We start from the raw sequence: 16879 nt of genomic DNA on the forward strand, positions 1-16879 counted from the left end.
CTCCTCTCAGTCACATGCACATGAGTCACTATTCCTACTTCACCATTTTAAAGATGGCAGCAGTTAGCTCGACCATTATCCTGCCTCTCCCGCCAAATTAGCCATTTGACCAGACTACCTCGACTAAGACGACCAAATTGGCCGCCTCGGCCAACAAAGTCAACGGGACTGTCCCATCCAGCACGACCGACGGAACTGCTGAAACACCTCTAAAGGTAGTAGAACAGATCCAGTTGATGACGAGGAGTCAAAAATACCCTCTGACAATACAAATGCGCAACGAATGGCAAGTTGTTAGCAAGGAAAAGAAAAAGATTTAAAACACAAAAACAAAGGAACAATGAGAATGGGGCACAATCCGATGTTAAGGTCTCCGATAATTCCATTACTGTTGCTGCCAAAAGTTCGATTGATTACAAATTCGTACTCTTTTTTTGTCACATTTTATTCAGGCCTTTTGTTATGTGCGCATAACTTTCATCAAAATTCTGTTACTCTTTCCTGAATAATTTCCTTTTGTTCATGTCGCTTGTATTAGCTCTTCACCGCGGATTTCATTCATTCGGATCAACCGTTTAACTATTTGAACCGATTAACTGTTTATACCGTCCCTATCGATCGCTTTACGCCGCTTTACGTCGCTTTACATCGTCTGTTTAATTTGGCAGTTGACTCAGATCTCGTACGATGTTTGTAAGTGTCTTTTGTTTTCCTTTGTTTTTATTTTCTCGTTTGTTAATTTCCTTACCTTGAATTGTGACAACTATGACTTGTAATCTATTTCTTGCAACGATTAGATATTTATTACTTCACTTGGTTTCGTTTAGCCATTTTGGAAGAGAAGTTGGACATGTAAGGAGCATTTATGGCTACAACTCTGATGTACAACCCTATCAATTGGAGGTTCCTTAATAAAGACAAATGTATGCTGTAGAAAGCTAGGAAAACCGTTGGCCACCGAGCAGTGGTCAAATTATTCTGTAAAGCCACCATAAAAGCTATGAAGGAAACACCTCAAAGCTAACCTGGAGCATTCGCCGGACCAAGTCGTTCTCTATGTCGGCTCCAATAACATTAAACATAAAAACTGTTCCAAAATGCTGAATCGATCGTGGACAAATCGAAAATTCATCCGACGCCAACTTCGCTATATCTAAGCTTACTTCTACAAGGGATGGATTCAATGGAACAGTGAAAGATGCTAATAAACATCTAAAGAGCTGCTGCCGTCAGAATAGATGGAAAGTTATCCAGCGTCTAAAGATCACAGAGAATGGCCTAAATAAGAGAGGACTGCATCTTAGTTATAAAGGTAATCAAAACATTTTTAACAACTTTAACGTGCTCCCCACAGATTTCCTGCGTGCTCAGTGCATTAAATCCAACAGTGAATACCGTATACTGAATGAAAGCGGTAGAGAGGGTCCAACATAGGTTTGGCAGGACGTAGGCTGAGGCTGAAATTACGAGATTCTTTAAAGGCGAGATGCAGGATGAAGATAGGAAGCGAGACCGGGACATACTTCGATTCGAAGGCGGGATAGGGTTTGGGACGGGTATAGGCGAGTTCATAAAAAGTATTTCTTTGCTTTAAAAACGGGCTTGATTAATGCTTAATGAGCGTAAATTGAGGCTGTCAGGCCTAACTGATTCCGTAGTACGTCGATTTTTCTCTGTATTAGCTACTAATGTTTACACGAAACTCCATGGTATATTCGGTTTTCTCGCCCTCGTTATAATTTTTCTCTCACGAGTATGTCTGAGTGAACACTTCTTTCTGTACGATATTATCGGTTCTTTGAGGATTTCTCTTAGCAGTGGTTGTTGCTGTAATAAATGCCACTTCCTCATAAGGATATTATACGGTTTGGGGATTTGGAACTGTAGGATAGTATTTTCGGTTAGCTCAGGAAAGGGTTTGAACTTTATTACAAATGATGTATTTCTGTTATTAAAATACGATGGAAACTACAATTGATAGGATTTTCATACGATAAGAATAGCGCAAATGTGGTCATGTGGAAAGACAAGGAGTATGAGTACATCTCAAGCGCGTGAAATAAACAACAATAAGGAGCTCACCATTCTTCGCTTGCGAAATGTCAGCCGTAAAGAATGTAGAACAATGGTGTACGGAGTGGGAACAGGCCCTCTAATGAGCATTATTTATAACTGAAATCATTATAATAATAACAATAATAATAATAATAATAATAATAATAATAACAATAATAATAACAAAATTTATAGAGCCATTTCCATATAGCCCAATGGCACTTTACAATAAAAAAAAGAAATAGAAAAGTAAATCTAACCTATTTATGATGAACAAATATGTAAATACATAATTTAAGAATACATATTTAAGCACTCTTAAAAACATATGAATCTCTTGCCAGGTCCATATCTATTGCTAAGAAAAATAAAATAGTAATAATAATTGTTAAAAATAAATTAAAAATATTTTAGAAGAGTCATACCACGGTGGTAGGACTTCAGCCAATTCAGCACTTTTCCTTTTATTCCGAAACGTCCGGAGAGCCTAGTTAAAAGCAGCTTGTGATCAACCGGTTATCTTCCCCTGATTTGACATCTACATCCTTTGGAAAGTAGTCTTCAGAGTCTCTATCACGCCCATAACCCTTGAATTACAAGGTTTCAATGATGCGAAAGGTCTGAGAACTATACCGGCATGACCCCTTGAACGAAGTATACAACAGAGTATCGAGTTGAACAGGTACTGAGCTCGCTTTTGTGAAAGAATAGAACATTCTTAACGATGGGTCAGGAGCATGTTGTCATGATCTTAATGGTTATCACTAGCTTTTCAGAAGTTAAAGACCACATTTAATAGGGGAGATACAAGTAGATTTGCTCTCACACTGCAGTGATGCACTCTGTATGAGAGGCATCTGCATTTTTATGAAACGTGACCATTTTGGTGTAAGGCCACACACTTTATCTTCTTTTTTTGTCACCAATTAAACAAGTTTTAGAGTTTTTTTTAAATAGTCAAATCAATTGCTTCTTAATGAATGCAAAGTAATGTTCCCTGATTTTGCCTTCTACAAAACAAATAGGTCTACACTGCTTTCGTGTGTCTTGGCTAAGATGAAATTGCATGGTTACAGTTATTCTGCACCATAGGTCTACTTTGAAGGTACACTGTATCAGTGGTTGCATAAGTGTGCTAAAGTTCACTGGTTTTCAAAGTTGTGTGATAGCCTGTCTAACAATTAGACTATGAGTTCTGAGTTTTCTAAGCAAATAAACCTTTTTAGCCATGTGGGCACATGGTTTGAAATGAGTAAACAAGAATTAAAAATGACTGCTCAAGTATTTGCTTCAGATGACATCTTATAGATGAAACTGCCTTTTCTTTTTGCTGAAACTTTCATTTTCACAGATAAATTAACACTTTAAAGACTGGGGTATTAGAAATCGGCAACAAAGGAAATGGAGTTTGTAATTAAGATTTCAAACACCTCAAGCTGGAACGACAAACTTTTAAGTGAATGACCTTTCAAGGTCGCAATATGCAATATTCCAAAGACAACAAATTCTCTGTGAACATAGAGTCATAGTATCCCTGGATAGCCTGCCTTAAATTTTACTTAAATCCATGTCTGGACATTCTTATTTGCAAGATAAATTTATGGCATTTGCCCTCTCTTTCCTCGCCCTTTTGGAAGACTTAAACAAGCTTTTTTTGCCCAGCCTTTCAGCATTTTCTGCGGTGGCCAGAACCACAGCTACTTAATGCCATCATGAATTTAGCACTTTGATCTTGGAAATTCTGGCGGAATTATTCAATTGTTGATTTCAAGGCTGGGGCATGCGTGTCGCTCATGGTGTCCTTGTCATTGTTGTTGGATTAACTTTGGCAGAGTTCTTAGCTGGATAAATATTTGATAAATTTAATGGATTTATCAGGAAAAAGATGCACACAATATCATATTGCAGCTAGTAAGCTGAATTGCATAAAATTTAAAGTAATTTTTGGAAAAAATTTAATATTATGTGCATGGTCCATAAAAACTACTATACATGATAAAATTTGCATTATAAAATCCTTGTTTATTAGTATCAAATTTACTTAAGACTTAGTTTATGTAAAACTGATATTTACTCATTGAAAATCGTTTATGACTAGTTAAAACTAGGAATTGTTTTTTCCATACACAGATGGTTTAAAAGAACATTAATTTTGTATCGGTCAATTCTTGTGAGCAGTCTTTGGAAGGTTCGAGTTTTCCTTGTTTTGTACTTTGGTTGGTGCTTGAGTGGAAGCATTAAACTTTGCATTTGAAGCAGACACACGAGGGTTCTCCCAAAAGGGAATGTAAAGAATAAAAAGGATCACCAGGCAAAGATATGTACGAAGCTGTAAGTGTGGCGGAAGGGATTGCCGCTTTCAGACGAGTTTATGGTATTACTAAATGTCTTCAAGTTCTACCATTTGTTCCTTAATAGCGTCAAGTCTTCAAGTAGGAGGGATATTGGGTGGGTGCATTAACTTCTCATCTGCATGTTTGGCCTGAATTAGAAATGCTTTGCTTGTTGGTTAGCTTGAACCTTCTTTGCCTTTGTGTCTTTCCAGTCTCCCAGAGTAACTGATGCAAGACAGCGGTCACCGTGTGCATTTTACCAACTAAACTTTATTGCCAAATAAGGGAATACAAAGCTCTGACGCAATCAACTAAATATCGTAACATCTTCTCTTTTCTTTTTGAAAAAAAAAAATGAGAAATAAAAAAAATAAAAGTAAGTTCAAATAAAGTCCTTGAACTTGAGAGGTGGCTTAATTATCCTGGTACGTGTACACTTCATGGGTACAGAGTCCGACACAAGATCAGGTACAGGATCAGGTAAATGATTGGTTACGGGATCAGGTGCAGGATCCGGTACATGCGGGCTGACTTTTTTTGTGATAAACACTGCGGGAACAGGTACTCCAATAGGCTTTGTAACTTTGTGGGAAGTTTCCATACCAACTTTTGCTGCTGACTGTTCCTGTGGTTTGAGAAACTGCCTGTTGCGACGAATGGTTTCACTACCAGTCTTCACCAGGTAAGAACTGTCGGACAGTTGCTTGACAAGAGTTCCTGCTTGCCAGCTCTTGCCTCTCTGTAGTGGTGTTACTCTGGCCTCTTGACCGACTTCAAGTGGCGGCAAAGGCTTTGCTGTTTGGTCATGATAACTCTTTACTTTCTGCCTTTTCAGCATGATTTTATCTTCCACACCTTTCACGACACGGAGTTGAAGTAGAGTTGAGGCTGTTGGGATGAGCGTCTTCGTTCTTTGAGACATGAGTCTCTGTGCTGGGCTAGATCCTGTGATTTCCACAGGTGTGTTTCTATATTCAAGTAAAGCTAGCCAAGGATCTTTCTCATCTCGGAACGCTTTCTTGAACAGACTCTTGGTGACTTTCACTGCAGATCCTGCTTTCCCATTTGACTTGTGATGATGGGGAGATGAAGTCACATGTTTGAACTCCCACTCTGTGGTTAACTTCCTAAATTGATGGCTTGTTAATTGTGGGACATTTTCTGAAATGAGAATGTCAGGGATTCTGTGTCAGCTAAATTGTTCCTTCAGAAACTGAATGATGGCTGGTGAGGTCGTGTCACTGAGCTCTTGGACTTCCACAAAGTCTGAACAATAATCTTCTAGGACTATGTAATATTTCTTGCGAAAGGGGAACATGTCAACTGCAAGTCTCCTCCAGGGACGATCTGGAACTTTTGGTGTCTGCATTGGTTCTTTGGGGTTATTCGCTCGAGACTCTGCACACACAGAACACTTTGGAATTGCTTCTTTTATCTCACCGTTCGTTCTGGGCCAAAAAACATCATCTCGAGCTTTTCTTAAGCATGCTTCAACGCCAAGGTGACTTGTATGGCTTCTGGAGATGATTTCTGGTCTAAGTGCCCTCGGGATGATGATGCGTTGGCTCTTAAACAGTATGTCATTGTGTAAGGAAATGTCTTATCTGCGGGTTCAGTGTTCTCCGATTTGAATAGGCATCTCGTTTCTGTTCTGGCCATCCTACTAATACTGTGGTTTTCAGAGTTTGCAACACTGGTTCTTGCTCAGTTGTTTTTGTAGCTGCGCAAGCCTTTCTCTTGACACTGACAGTGCATCAAATGGGTTAAAGGCTTGGATTTCCAGTCCAAACACTTGAAATTCTTCACCCTGTTCTTCTTGGTTGGGAAGGAAGGCTCTAGAGAGGTGGTCTCCAAAGAGTAACATCGGCTGAAGTCTCAAGGGAGTAGCTAATACTGACTTCTTAAATATCGCTTGCAGTGGTTTATGATCAGACTCTATGATAATCTTCTCTCTTCAACTCCTAGGTCTGTTAGCCTCTCTGGAAGGTTTCTCTCAAACTCTTTGGGAACTAGACTGGTTCTGAAGGGAATTCTGAGATAATGATAGTGACCGAAAGGGGTCCAGAACATTTTCAATTTGCTGCTGGCTTCAGGCTGATTTGATAGAAACCGTCTTTAGCATCTAGCGTACTAAATACTTTGGCCTTGGATAGTTTCGGCAACAATTCTTCAAGAGTAGACATTTGATACCTTGGACGCTGGATGACTTTGTCAGGCTCTGGAGGGTCTAGACCCCAGTTTTTCCAGATTTGGCCACCACCACCATGTTACTGATCGACTCTGTTGGCGCTGTTCCCTACTTAATTCTCCATTTTGTTTCTAAATCGGCAAGCTTAGCTTTTATGTCGTTTCTTAGGGCTACTGGTATCCGCCTTGAAGTGGGCTGAACCGGCACTGCTGTTGGGTCAACTGCGAAGCTACTGTAACTGATGTGTTTGAGTCCCTCAAAGACATCTCTGTAATCTTGCAGTATACTGTGTAGTTAGAGGAATATACTTCTCATGTAGGCCTAGAACTTCGGCTTGGGATCTTAACTTGAGAGTCCCAACTTTTAGCAGGTTAGTGCAGATAATAAGGGTTTGTTTGAACCACTGACTACTTGAGACTTGAGAACTTGAGTTTGTGAACCGTATGTGACTCTAAGATTGACTACGCCCAGAGGATTCATCATGGAATTATCAAGCAGTTTGAGCTACCACATAACTTGCACTTTTCATTTCCAGAATGTTTTTTCTTCTTTGGAGTTTCCTCCCCCTTCTTTCCTTTTCTGTCTTTGCCACTTGACTGTTTCCTGAAATCCTTACCTTTTCCTTTCTCAATTGCATTTATTTCCTCCTTAGTTGGTCCACTGTTGGTTTTCATGGACACCATCTGCAGACTGGTAATTTCATCACAGTGGGCAATGTCGAGAGCTTTATTGAGTGTGAGGGATTTCTCTCGCAGAAGTTTCCTTTTGTGCTTTTGTTTAGGAGGCCGATGAGTAATCTACCGCAGGTTAACTCATCATTAATTTATCTAAATTCACACGACGACACATATTTTAGGAGACGAGTGATGAGGCTGTCAACGGACTTTATTGAATTTTGCTCACATGAATTGAAAAAATACCGCTCGTAAACAACGTTGAGTTTTGGTTTGAATTAATTTTCCAACGCAGTCATGCATGCTTGCACATTGTTCCTCTCTTCAGCAGAAATGTTGAGTTTAAGAAATGTTAAACAGTTTTTTTCCCATCACGGAGCAAAAAGATGCTAATCTTATTTTTGAATCTTGTTTGTCCTGCCATTGTTGACGAAAAAATTCCCAGTTACTCACAAGGTTTCCTTTGCAGACCATTGTAGCAGGCACAGGGAAATTAGATGGAACAAACGAAGCTGAAACTACAGCAGGTTGTGTGCTTATCCCAAGTGTAGGAGCGTTCACGGTGCTTGATGCCAGGTGCTCGGTTTCCTCGATATCCGACAAGTTGTGTTTGTTGAGTGTTTTTGTTTTTTTTAGGCGGTTGATTCGGCAATCGATCCGCTGAAACCAACGACAACTACTTCGGAGTGTTTCCTTTGCTCGGTGACAAGATTTTGCTGCTAAAGTGCGGTTTAGGTCAGGTTAAATTCAGCATTTTCACTTCTGACACCAAGATGTAAGACAGCAGTCACCTTGTGCTTTTTATCAACTAAACTTTATTGCCAAATAAGGGAATACAAAGCTCTGACGCAATCAACTGAATATCGTAACAGTAACCATGCAGTGGTTTCTTCCTCCCCTGGAAGTCTATTCTGAGTAAATTTGCAATTAATGATAATAAAAGCTAATTGTTATAGTTATCAGGAGAGTATATACTAAATTACGGATAAAATTATATAGAATTACAACATGCTGTAAAAATCTACGCTTGTACAGGGCAGCTAACAGTTCCATGATAAAATTGTAACACTGCAGAAGCCACAGCACAGGGAATTACTTTTACATCACGACATTTATGCTTTGGGCACTGAATCCAAACCAGAGAATTGATGCACTCATTTCAGTTCTGCGTAACTTAACATTATGAGGGTAGAGTGCAACAATTCCACAAAAACCTGGGGCAAGCAGTCATCCCTTTTATTGGTCAACGTTCTTGTTGCCAGTCAAACCAGGAGTTCTTGTCAGAGGGACGAAATCTGTGTTGCTTTCCTGAATCTCCAGCTTGGATAGAGTGGTGTAAGATGGCTATTAAGTTCTTTTTCATGGTGTAAACAGCTACATTTATCTCACTATCTGATGGATTTGCGGTTAACAGAACATTCTATATAATGGCTAGACCATGGTATCTCTGAATCTGCTTTATTTGTTTGTCTAAGGTGGCCACACCCTCCAACTGGCTTTTTCATGTGAAAAACACTTGCCTCAAGAAAATCACTGTGCTACAGAACAAGTTGAAAACAAAAAAATATGATTGAATTACTAGTCATTTAGAGCAGAGCAAACATTGCCAAACAATAAATTAACAACTACGTACTTACTGTGTTATACACACAGTCAAACAGAAACTGTAGAACAAAGTTGAAACATTTTTCTGAGAACCAATCAGAACAATTGAAGTTGACCACATCTTAAATGATATAGATAGTCGAGGAAAACTGGTTTAGATCTATTTGCTATCCTTGTCCTTTAAAATCTCTTTTCATCTGAGCTTTCTGATCAAGAGTCTGATAAAGCCAGTTTGGATCTAGACTCCCTGATTGGTCAATCAATGTCAGATTCAAAGAAAGATGACCTTATTGGTGTATCAGGGGTTGCATAATCATAGTAATAATGATGATAATAGTAATGATAATTGTTATTTGTTCTAATTGACCAAAAGCACCTATGAAAGTTGCTAATACATATGTAAATTACATTATAAGTTTAATATTTGTTAACTAAGGAACAAATCTGAGGTGTTCAAAAGTTAAAAGGAATGACTAAATGAAAAGGTCTTAACTTTACTCTTAAGGGAACTTAGGCATGCTACACTTCTTAGTTGGTTTGGTAAATTTTTCCAGAGTGAGGGAGCAATGACTGGAAAAGTGCAATTTCCATAGGAGTCAAAATTACCTGCAGAAGACCACTAACAATTCCTTGTTGGTGGAGTAGTGTCCAAGGTGTATTTTTAATTAAGGAGTCTGCATTAACAACTTTTCTCACCGGGAATGTTTCTCTAGTTTGCCTTTCTCTTCTTTCTATAATGGTTTAGGACTTTTTACTAGTCATCTCATAGGACAATCCCTACCACAAGAGAAAATTCTTGGCAAGTTAGTTGTCCGGTTGATTGTAGCTTGCTAGATATCTATCTCATGAGCTCCCTATCAAGACATATGCCTCACATAAAATTATACATAGATATAGATGTAGGAAGTCTGTGTTTTGATATTTCTGTTGTACAGTGCTTGATACGTAGAAGTAGAGCGTGATATGTATATAGATAGGGAAAAAAACAGAGACTATACTTTCATCCCTACGAGCCTATTTCGTGATTACTTACTCATCAGGGGATTTTATTGTTAAGAATATTCATAACCATCATTTATATCATTTACAAACTTGCATAAAGGCGTGATGGTAAATTTGAATGCTTTGTTCAATTGTTACGCAGTAATGCTTTGTTTTTGTGGTAGTATGAGGACACGAGTTCATATTTTTATTCAACGATGATAATAAAGGTTGGCTGAATCTAGTCTTGAAGTCGTTTTCTGTACGTCCCATGTATGTTTCAGTGGTGCTATTGTCCTTACATGTGACGGTGGCTTGGTAGATTAGTGATGAACTGAGGCAGTTTCCGTTAAGTGGGCATGTGTTCTTCTGTCGGCAGCTGCAAGTTTTGGAGTCTTTTGTGTGGGTGTTATTTGCGGTGTCATCGATATGTTCGGATGAATTTAAAATGCGTTTGTTCTTGGTTGGCGATAGTCTTTTTAATGTTATTCATGTAGCTGTAGCAGATTTTGATTGTGTTGCAGTGTGGTCTTTCGGGAAGTGCTTACCACTAGGGCAAGGAGTCCAATATTGGTGCTGAAATTTTTGCTGATTGGGGGGTTGTACCTGAGTATGTTGTTCTGTTGTCTGTCTTTTCTTTTGTTAGTTGTGGGTGGTTCGTAATGAAGAATGGACAGGTATCCGCATTTGTCGAGTGCTTTTTGATATGGAGCCGCCCCTCCACATCAGAAAGCACTCGACGAATGCTTTTTGATATGGAGGGGCGGCTTCATATCATTAAGCACTCGAAGAATGCAGATACCGGTACATTCTACACTACGAACAACCCACAACTAAAAAATAAAAAAACAGACAACGGAACAACATACTCTGGTACAACCCCCCATTTAGCAAAAATGTCAGCACCAGTATCGGACACAGATTCTTTACCCTGGTAGACAAAAGCACTTCCTGACAGACCACAAACTTAGAAGAATCTTTAATCGTAACACAATCAAAATCAGTTACAGCTGCAGGGATAACACTAAACAGATCATCAACAACCACAATAAATGCATTTTAAATTTATCCAAACACATCGATCACACCGCAGATAACACCCACACAAAAGACACCAAAACTGCGGCCGCCGACAGAAGAACACATGCCCACTTAACGGAAACTGCCTTCAGTCATCACTAATCTACCAAGCCACCGTCACATGTAAGGACAATAGCACCACTGAAACATACATGGGACGTACAGAAAACGACTTCAAGACTAGATTCAGAAACCACACCGCATCATTCCGACACACAAAACACGGAAATCCTACCAAACTCAACAAACATATCTAGACCCTTAAAGAAAATAACATTGACCACTTTATTTTATGGCATATCCTTTCATCAAGGTCGCCCTAAGACAGCACAAGCAAAAGATGCAACCTCTGCCTCAAAGAAAAATTATTTAGTATCTGCCAACCTGAATTATTATCACTCAATAAACATAATGAGATTGTGTCCTCATGACGCCACAAAAACAAAGTGTTACTGTGTAACAATTGAACAAAGCATTAAAATTTACCATGACGCCCACGATGCAGATTTGCATAATAGGTGTGGATATGCCTATAATATATTATATAAATATATGTGTATATTTATATATATATATATATATATATATATATATAACTAACTGCAGACAGTACTGTTTCGGCCTTCTGGGCCTCATCAGTGCAGTGCTGATGCTAGGATGGAGGTAAGGCCATAAAGCCACCCCAAGTGATCTCACTCATGTGGGATCACTTAAGCCATGCCAGAGTGCTCAAACTAGAAAAACTAGTGAGCATGCATTATATATATATATATATATATATATATATATATATATATATATATATATAAGTTAAAGAATTAAAGAGGACGCATCGATTCTCTGTGACTGAGTTTCGCGCCTAAGCGCTCGTCAGACAGAACTTTATTCAATGAATAACATACCTCCTTATATACAAGTTAGATGAGTAGCTGATTAATTCACTAGTGTGATGATCTAATCTACGTGTGAAATAAAGATTCTATAGAGCTATTGTTGGCGGCTTTTGAAATTTGCTAAGTAAAACTTACTCTCGCGGTGGCGTTTAGAAATGAGTTCTGTTCTTTTGTTTAATAAAGACGGCTTCTTAGCTCTAACTAAATAAAGTTTCTCTGTGAGGCACAAGTGGCACCGCTTGCTTTTGTTGTTGTAGGCTGGGGCGGTCGCTAAAATACTCCAGGTAATTGTAAAACTGGTGTTGTTGTCTTTGAGTGTCCAGATATACTTTGATAGTTCCGTGCTGTTTGAATAGTTTCTGTTCCGAAAAGAAAGTTCGTGTTACGTGTAACGTTATTTAAAAGTTCCTTCTGTTAGTGCAATGTAATTCTTTCCGGTTGTGTCACTTTCTGTTGTTACGTTGGCGTTGTAGACGACGCTTAAAAAGAGGCAGTCGTTTTTTTTCCTGCAGTTACAGTTGTTATCCGTGGAAGTATATTGCTTGTCTCGAGGATTTTTCTGTTGTGTTTCTTAATTATGGTTTGTAGGTTGTTTGTGCAGCTATAACTAACTGTTTACTGACTTTTCCGAGTTCACTTTTTGCGGGATTTATGAGGCGGCATGTAGGGTGGTTGGCCAAGTTGTCTTTGTGGTCTTTTAGGGTAATATAAGCTTGTTGTTTTGCGACTTGTTCTGTGCGGATGTCAATGTTGAGCTCTTGGGCGATAGATTATGCTTGTGAGTCAATGATGTTGACGGCGTCGGTGCTAGCTTTCTTGTAGGTGGTTGTGATGCTGTCCCTCAGGAGTTTGTCGTGCTGCGTCTTGTCAAGCTTGTAAAAGTCTGAAGTTTTGTCTGCAGGAATGAAGGCTTTTGTCGATTTCTTGATTTTGCTGATGTCTTCGTTGAGTTTTTTCTGGAATTTGTTGTTGACGTTTCTAAACTTTATGTTGTGTACCATGTCAAGAAGATCTGCTTCAAACTTGTCTAGTTCGCTGCTCTGCGATGGGCACTTTCTTGATTTAAAACCAAAATTATCGTTATTTGTTGCATCGTTGTTATCCTGCTTATTGCGGTCGAAGAAAAACGCTTTCCAACTCATTCGTTTGATGACACTTTCTACTTTCTCTAAATAACTTTCTATCATATGACTGTTTCTTGGCGGTATCGGTATGTTTTTAGTTGAATAATCGAATCGGACTTGATCGCTCTTTGGGTGTTGCGGTCAGACTACAGTACTCAACTAAGCGTTTTGGGAGCGTTATATAAACAGAACAGAAACTATTCAAACAGCACGGAACTATCAAAGTATACCTTAATAATGATATATTTTAATAATTAATTACATTTAATAATATATATACTCCTTGTGGTTTACTTCGGAATTTACAGGAACAAAAATCCAGGGGATGAAAAGATGGCAGAACAAAAGAAAAAAATGCTCTTTGCATTAAAAAAATGTTGTTTATTATACCGTCGTTTGGGAAAAAAAAGATTAAGCACTAACAATTGGGCTTAAAACCCATTTGAGAGGTGACCTAAATAGTTAAGGCAAAGTATGCCTCTTTAAAGAAAACGTTTGAATTTGGAAGCAAAAATTGTTATATTGAGGTTCAAGGCTGTTCATAGCACTATACAACTGAGTGGCGTTGTATACTAGCAGCTGTTTCTTAAAAGAAGACAAACCTAGTCCCTGCAGGGCTAAGGAGATGTGTTGAACTTCTTAGTATTTATCAGCATGGGGGTGGCAAATTTTTGCACAAGGTGCTACTTAAGTATGTCATCCATGTATGACTATATCATTACCCATTACAGAAAGTAAGAAATTGATAAAGCTAAAATTATAGTAGGAAAAATCAGACTTCAGTCCAGAATATCTCTACAAAGACAAATCTAACCCCTTGGTATGACATAATCTTCATTGCAGACATGTAAATATCAAGATATCAAGACCAATAAAGAGAATTCTTAGGTAGAATAAAAAATAGTTTAAAGTATCAATTTAAAATCTTTGTACATAGTACTGACAGTGTTTTTCTTTAAGTATTGGTGTCTAATTTTCATTAAATTTTTTTATCATTACTATAACCATTTCCTTCTATTAAATCTCCATGGGGCATATGCATGACTGAAAATGTATGGCACGCAGCTAGTTCTAGTTCTCTTTGTCCACTTTTACAAAGTTTTTTTCACTTTGTTATTATAATATACTAACTCTAATAGATAGCTGCCTAAATTGTATATGAAGCAAATTTTTGTTTCCTTTTTCTGGCTGGATTTAGTTGTATTTAAGGTTTGAAATTATTGGTCTCAGTTCTTCAATAAAATTTCCACTAAAAGAGGCTTGGAAAATTTGACTTCAGATAATTTAAGCTGTTTCTATGCCCCATGACTGCCTAACTGCTAGAAAAATTGCCATCTCCCATGAGGGGTATATTCAGTGCCTAAGAAGCATCCTTTGGCATATGTAAATTTATTGAATTTTGGACAAAAATCCATTATTGAAATTTAAGTTTTTCTGATAGGAGCTGTCAAAGAAGTACACATTGTTCGCACAAAATTATTTCAAGTTGGAATCCACTGTTTTTTTAAACAGTTACAATTGTAAAGAAAATGATAAAAATTCCTTGGTTCATTCAGTAATCTTCTCTTGGTCTGGACCATAACACTTGATGACAATTCTTTTGTTAAATTTTCCCTAAATTGTGACTTTGAGGATATCTTTTCCCTGCCCATTTCTTGATGTATGGAGACTGTGACTATGCATGATTGTATCAGTATATTAATAGAATTACCCTTATAAAGTTGTGAAGATCCTCACCCCTATCTACAGCTGATGACAATGCTTGCCAGTGAAGTGAATTATTTTTAACTATAAAGGGTTATTTGAAATGTGCAGTAGTACATCATCATAGAATAATGTATTTTTGTTCTATGCCGCTGTTCAGTTTTTGTTGGACTGTGGACAGTTTGTTCTGACTGGTTTCCAACTTCAGACTTTAATTTTGTTTGCTCTTGGCTTTGTAATGAACATGAGAATCTTGATTAAAGTAATAAAATATATAGGCCATCACAATGCCTGTGCGATCAGACTGTTGTTAGGATACTATGATATTTGCACAATAACCAAGAACCAATTTCTTAAGTGTCTGTGAGTGCATGGAAAAACATTTTCTGCTCCCCAAAGTTTATTAACATGGTGAAAAACTTAAAAATTTTCCCTTTGCTTTTGCTTATTCACTTTGCACAAGTGTTTCGCCTGAGGAGATCACAAAAGTTACATTTCTTGTGTTTGCTTCAGGGTATAACTAAGTTGATGAAAATCTATCGACTCCATACTTGGTGTGTATCACTAACAAAACAAAGGTTAATTATAAAGTGAAATGAGGTTGCGTCTCATCAGAAGGATATTCTTTATTGATCATCACGTCATTTTAGATTGTGCTAAAAATATTTAACAAAAAGAATATTTAACAAAAGGGTTTGAGCCTTCATCTCAGCTAGTTCCAGTCCAATACAGAGAAAACTAATATGGTCTATCAAATTAAATTCCTGAGAATACTCTAGAAACGACGTTTGCGATGTGCGCGCGCACAAAACTGCAATGAGAGCTAAACTACGCACATGTGTGACAGCTAATAGGGTCGCAGGTCTACGGTTGAAGAAGATAAAGTCCCACAAAAAATATATTTCACAGTTTACTAATAAGAGTAAATAAAAAAATGAAAGCTATGGTGCTTTTCTCTGCCTGATTGACTATGCTTCCTTTTGCAATGTCGCCCTAATAAGAAAAAAGTCTTGAATAACATTTCTAGCATCTTTTCAGTACAACAGGGTAAGGAAGGCTGCTCATGGCTCGTGGGTGTTTGGTAGAATCTCTTGTGCGAATAGTCCCGCAAGAGGCTATTTCCAAGTGGTGGACAGAAGGAATGCAGCAACTCTTCTGCTCATCATTCAAAGATGCGTTTTGCCAGGCACAGAAATGCACAACGATGATTGGGCCGCATAACGAAGACTCCAACTTTTGCCCAATGTCAACAGGCACCGACTTGTTGTGCACGCGCACAATTTTGTGAATTCACGAACAGGTGTGCACACATAAGAGGTGGAGTCCGCTTAGAATCAATTGAAACTGGGGCAGAAAAGGAGAAAGGGGCTGCGCAGAGAAGATCTTCAATCCCACCTGGACGAGAGAATGTGGCGGCAATGGAGAGGGGGCAGCTATCGAGTGATTATGCGCAATTTCCTTGTTATTTTCCTGCAACAATTTCCGATCGATAATCCGGTACTTTAACCTTAAACCAACTGCATAGCAAAAAAAAACCAAAAAGAATAGAAAATTGAACATAACCCCTTAGAGGTACCAAGAACTTGATTTATTGACTAAACTAAAAATTTTTTCAACCCTAAGCGGAACAACTTTAAATTGTTTTAACTATACTAGTTGCAATGGTTTTTTTTTGCTCTGGTATGTAGGTGCAATAAGTTCAACAGTCCAATTTGCTTTATGGACCTACAAATGGTACAATATAACTTGAGATAGGTCAAGATATATAAATAAAGTTATTTTAAAACATAATCTAGATTCGCGTTACTTAAATCAGAATAATAAGGCAAGACCAACATATCAGTGGCATCCCCTCTTTTTGCAGACGGAGTAAAAAAGAAAAGAAAAATTAGGGTGAATACCATTAAAGAAAATAGAACCTATTAGAAAAACACTGAAAGCCGCTACGTGGAAGGGTTTTTTTTTCTTTTCCGGGGGAGAGGGAGGGTAGTGTAGTGTACTCCAAGCTTTCGCCTATAAACATTATCATCAGGGATGAGAAAATAATCCGGGCGCGCCATACATATGCAAAGAAAGTGTAGGGTGAAATGTGTAAAAGATGTGACTATGTATGAAAGCTATAGAAATAAACTGTGAATGGAACACAAGGCTCCAATGATAGACCGTTCCCAGACAAAGGATCTCTAAAAGTTCTAAAGAATGGTCCTTAAGATAAAATACTGAAATAGGTCTGCGAATTCAC

The 16879-nt window shown here is 38.1% G+C and overlaps 1 pseudogene; it reads left to right on the top strand.

Annotated features, from left to right (window-relative positions):
• The first annotated feature begins 14924 nt into the window (after window positions 1-14924).
• Window positions 14925-16173, top strand: LOC149045057 (uncharacterized; annotated as a pseudogene).
• The last annotated feature ends 706 nt before the right edge of the window (window positions 16174-16879 follow it).

The sequence above is a fragment of the Pocillopora damicornis genome, chromosome 5 (genome assembly GCF_964200805.1).
Source record: "Pocillopora damicornis chromosome 5, jaPocDami1.2, whole genome shotgun sequence".
Classification (NCBI taxonomy): Eukaryota; Metazoa; Cnidaria; class Anthozoa; order Scleractinia; family Pocilloporidae; genus Pocillopora; species Pocillopora damicornis.